The following is a 5,409-nucleotide window of genomic DNA, read 5'->3' as shown; positions in this document are numbered from 1 at the left end:
GAGTGCTGTTTTTCTCTTAATTGTCATTTTCTATAATGATAATTACTTATGTAGTCCTTGGTTTTTTGTCAAATATTATTTATTCCCTGTATTATAATTTCATTACATATTTTTTTCTAATTTTAAATTTGGATTCAATATTTTATATTCAGAACTCATATTTGATCTTTCACTTTCAAATGAAAAGTGGCGTATTTTCATTCTTTAAAGTATAAAGTTCATTTACTTACGGATTGTGGCTCAACTGGTAACATAGGTTGGGTATATGAGAAAAGCTCTCAGGGTCGATATCCACTAAACGCATCAGCATGGAGGAATCAAGAGCCTTAACTGTGACTAATCCTCGAGCCAAATTAAGGGTTTGGTTATGGAGTTTAGATACCGGTGGTTTACACAAAATAAAATAATAAGATAATTTTATATCATCATATTTATATTATTCGACTTTTAGTATTATTTTTATTTTTATATTTGCTAACATAAAGTTAGAAATTTTTAACTAAAATGGGGTAGCTCAGGGACAAAAAAACCACATGCGAAATTGATCATCATCGCTTAAATTATGAGTTTGATCTTGGATACCTCGTGCAAGTATTAAAAAAAAAAGAAATTTATATATATATTTGATTTCTTTTATTTTTCAAACTTTAAATTTGAATTTAATATTCTGTGTTGATATTTGATTTTGAACCTGAGCCGATCTCTCCCCTTTTGTGCCATCCCTCAATATTAACTTGCTATTGCAAGTAATCAAGACCTTCTGTGCCATTTGTCGATGTTAACTTGCTATTGCAAGTGATCAAGACTACTTTTCTATGGTACATAAAAATTTTGCACCCATACTGAAGTCAATGTTAACTTGCTATTGCAAGTAACCAAGACCGATTAAATTTAGTTATATGTTTTTTATCCAATTTTGATTTTATTTTTTTTCTCTCGTAACTTTCCCTTGTTCTTTTTTTTTTCTATAAAATATGAAGAATGATAGGTGTCATTTCTACAATATTTTTCTAATTAGTTTTCATGTGGAATTTTAGTAACTTTTATCACTTTAATTAATTTTTACTTCGTTTTAATTATAATTTTGTTCAAAGCTTCCTTGAATCATAATCCTCTTGATCTTAAAGATTTTTTTGAAGGGTTTTGGCATAGAAAAGAGCATTATAAAGCAAAACACTCAAAAGTTAGCACGCCCGTGCTAAACTAGAGGAATTCAAGTGGAGACTCAGGCTCTAGCACGGCTAGCCCGTGCTATCTGGCACCCCCGTGCCTTAAAAGGACCTTAGGGCGTGCCTGCCTAGCACGCCCGTGAAGCAATTTGTCTTGGAAAGCCAGAGCCTAGCACGCTCTGGCCGTGCTATGGAGCATGCCCGTGCCACAAAGTATCTCTTTGAGCGTGTTGCAAAGCACGGCCCGTGCTGAATTATTCATAGACACAAACTCTAGCACGCCCAACCCATGCTAGATGGCACACCCGTGCTACGAAGGCAAAGTTGTTTTCATCTTAAAACGCAAGCCAACTTTTTTTCTCACATGGGCCCGCCTCAGATATTTTCCTAAACGTGCAAAACAAGATTTAAGCCTAATTAGGAAGAGAGAAGAGTCCTAACTAAGAAGAAATCCAAAGCCTAAACAGTTTAAGATCTCCTAAGAAGATTTTGTACTTAATAAGGATTCTACTTCCTAAACGGAGTCAGATTTTCTTCCAGTAGGTATATATAAAGAGAGGAGCTATTCATTATAAAAGCTATCTAGAGTTCTAGTATTTTTCTATATAGTTCTCTCTCTCTCAAAGATTTGAAGCATCCAAGATTTGTGCCAAGATTCAAGGAAGCTATCCACATAGCTGTTGTCTAGTTTTTATTTCTAAACTCTTAATCTTGTCTTTCTTTTCATTATTCATTATTGATTATGAAATTTTATTCTAGTATTATTGAGTTTTATTTAATTACTATGTCGAACTAAACTCTTATACTAGAGATTTGATGTAGCTTAATTCGATCCCAATTTATAATATTAGATTTGCTTTTCCTTCTTCATGATATAATTTATTATTGAACTTGATGCTTCCAGGTAGAATTTCTCCCCTGAATTGATTTATTTCATTAATCACTATAGGGAGAAGGGTTTTTCATATGAAAAAGGTAATGAATTACATGAGAATAATAACTTGATGCGGAAGCTATATGGTTTGACTCATGGGGGGTTTTCATAAGTTAATGACCTTAGGTTATGAATTCATAAACAAATCATAAAACTTAATGATTTAATTCATGTTTGATTGCGCTATTGGAAGATAAGTAATTAGACCGGGTTAAAATAGCTAACAATACATCGGGAGAGCTTGTTAGTGATTTTAGGGTTGTTTCCCCTACTTTAACAATTAAAATTGATTAACAAACTAATAAAATAAATTGGATAGAGTTAAGTGAAATCAAAATCCCTAGTAGTTTTAAAATCCTTGATTTCTTTTCATCTAAATATTGTTGCTTGATTTATTTCTGTTTTATTTTAGAATTTACTTTTCTTATAACAAATCTTCCTTATTGTCGTTTAAATAATAATAGGTTAACACAATTTTGGTACTTGATATACAATCCCTGTGGATACGATACTCTTTCACTCTATATTACTTGTTGCGATTTCGTACACTTGCGAAAATCACTGTCAAGTTTTTGGCGCCGTTGCCGGGGATTGGCATTATCAATATCAATACTAATTACCCTATTGTTAATTTAGACACTCTTTTGTTTTATTTAATTTTTTCTTTTTAGAATTATTTCAGGTGTTTAGGCAAAGAAGATCAAGTAGAACTGAACCCCTAGTCTTTGATCCAGAAATTGAAAGAACTTGTCACAGGAACAACGCCGCAAGAAGAACACATGAAAGCAAACTCGAACAACAAGCAGACATGGTCAACGAAAACGAAATAAAAGACAAACCTCCACCTCAACATCCGGTCTGCACCTTGCGAGACTATACAACATCTAATCTTAATGGGACAACCTCGAGTATTACAAGACCTAGGGTGGAAGCTAACAATTTTGAAATTAAACCCGCAATTATCCAAATGCTTTCCACCTCAATTCAATATGGAGGTTTACCAAGTGAAGATCCTAACGCTCATATCACAAATTTCCTGGAAATTTGCGATACCTTCAAACAGAATGATGTTTCTGAAGATGCCATAAAACTGAGACTTTTCCCTTTTACTCTTAGGGACAAAGAATGATCTTGGTTACAATCATGCCCCGCTGAAAGTTTTACAACATGGGAAGAATTAGCCCAAAAGTTCTTAGCAAAATTCTTTCCATCTTCTAAAACCACAAAACTTCGCAATGAGATAATGACATTTGCTTACCATGATCAAGAAAGCTTGTACGAAGCTTGGGAAAGATTCAAGGACTTGTTGAGAAAATTCCCACATCATAGCTTGCCTAAATGGTTGCAGGTACAAACTTTCTATAATGCATTATCTCCTAACATTAAAATCACTCTAGATGCAGCTGTAGGTAGATCTTTTGAGAGGAAAGGAATTGATGAGGCATATGAATTGATAGAGGAGATGACAAGCAATAGCCATTATCAAAACAACTCCGAAAGGAAGAAGACTGCTGGAGTCTATGAAATAGATGCCATTACAGCACTCAATGCCAAGGTAGATAATATGGTAAGAAAATTGGATCTTTTAACTACTAATCCTGTCAATTCTATTATGCAAGTTTGTGACAGATGTAATGGGCAACATAGGATTGGAGAATGCATGGTAGACTTCTTGAATCCGCAAACCTTGGAACAAGTAAACTATGTGATGAATCAAGGAAGGAAGAATTACCCATACTCCGATTCCTATGATAATAGATTGAAGAACCATCCTAATCTGTCATATGGGAATCCTAACAATGCTTTGAATGCACCACTAGGCTTTCTTCCTCAAGAGAAGAAATCTCATGATGATCTCCTTACCGCCCTTTCTAAATCGCACATGAATTTCATGAATGAAACAAGAGAAAACCACAAAATCCAACAGGCCGCGATAAGAAATTTGGAGATTCAGCTAGGACAATTTGCAAACATGATGGCATCCTGACCTCAAGGTACGTTACCAAGCAACACTAAAAAAAATCCTAAAGAACAGGTACAGGCTATCACCTTGAGACGTGGCAAATAGTTAGAAGACCCACCAAAGAAAGAAAAGAAAGCAGAGGAGCAGAAAAAAGTTCCCCTCATTGATCTAGAAGAGCAAGAAGAGGTAAAACCTTATGTTCCACCTGTTCCCTTCCCACAAAGGTTAAAGAAAGCACAAGATGACAAGAGCTTCCTCAAATTTCTTGATTTATTCAAGAAGCTTCAAATTAACATTCCTTTTGCTAAAGCTCTTGCTCAAATGCCTAGCTATGCAAAATTCCTCAAAGATATCATGAGCAAGAAACGAAAAATTGATGATCAAGGAACGGTAATGTTAACTGAGGAGTGCAGTACAATTATCCAAAATAAATTGCCTCCAAAATTAAAGGATCCATGAAGTTTTTCTATCCCTTGCAATATTGGTAATCTTGATTTTGAAAAAGCTTTAGCAGATCTAGGTGCTAGCATTAACCTTATGTCTTATGAAGTTTTTAAGATGCTAGGTATGGGGGAACTAAAGCCAACAAGGATGTCTCTACAATTGGCGGATCGATTAATCAAATATCCAAGAGGAATTGTAAAAGATGTGCTTTTAAAGGTAGGTACATTCATCTTCCCTGTTGATTTCGTAATTCTTGATATTGATGAAGACAGGGAAGGATCCCTAATCCTTGGGAGGCCTTTTCTTGCAACTGCAAGAGCATTAATTGATGTGTATGAAAGCAAGTTAACTTTAAGGGTTGGACAGGAAGAAATTGCTTTTGATGTTCTTAAATCTTGTAAACTCCTACGGACTATAGTGATTGTTTTCGAATTGATGTTGTTGATGAATGTGTGGAAAACACTTTGCATACTAAAAATGACATTAATGAATCAAGCATCATGAATGAGAAAGAAAGTGAACCACCAAAGTAAGAACTGAAACAACTTCCACCTCATTTAAAACATGCATTCTTAGGTGAGAATCATTCTTTTCCTGTTATCATTTCTTCTCACTTAACACTTGATCAAGAGGAAAGGTTGTTGCAGGTTCTTCGAAAACATAAGAAAGCACTAGGGTGGTCAATTTTAGATCTACAGGGGATAAACCCAAGTGTATGCATGCATAAGATCCTGATGGAAGAAGACTATAAACCTTCAATCGAGCATCAAAGGCGATTGAATCCAAATATAAAGGAGGTAGTCAAGGCTGAAATCATAAAACTTTTGGATGTCGGCATTATTTATCCAATTTCCGATAGTAGTTGGGTAAGTCCTGTCCAAGTTGTTCCAAAGAAGGGA

The 5,409-nt window shown here is 34.7% G+C and overlaps 1 non-coding gene across 1 annotated transcript; it reads right to left on the bottom strand.

Annotated features, from left to right (window-relative positions):
* Positions 1–3,328: 3,328 nt before the first annotated feature.
* On the bottom strand, positions 3,329–3,435 carry LOC119371272 (small nucleolar RNA R71). Its single transcript, XR_016319195.1, has one exon. It is a non-coding gene; the product is annotated as a small nucleolar RNA R71 (small nucleolar RNA).
* Positions 3,436–5,409: the final 1,974 nt, after the last annotated feature.

This window comes from Jatropha curcas, chromosome 1 (genome assembly GCF_041381405.1).
Source record: "Jatropha curcas cultivar XTBG-Jc1 chromosome 1, XTBG_Jcur_1.0, whole genome shotgun sequence".
Classification (NCBI taxonomy): domain Eukaryota; kingdom Viridiplantae; phylum Streptophyta; class Magnoliopsida; order Malpighiales; family Euphorbiaceae; genus Jatropha; species Jatropha curcas.
This window is presented reverse-complemented; position numbering and strand designations above follow the sequence as displayed.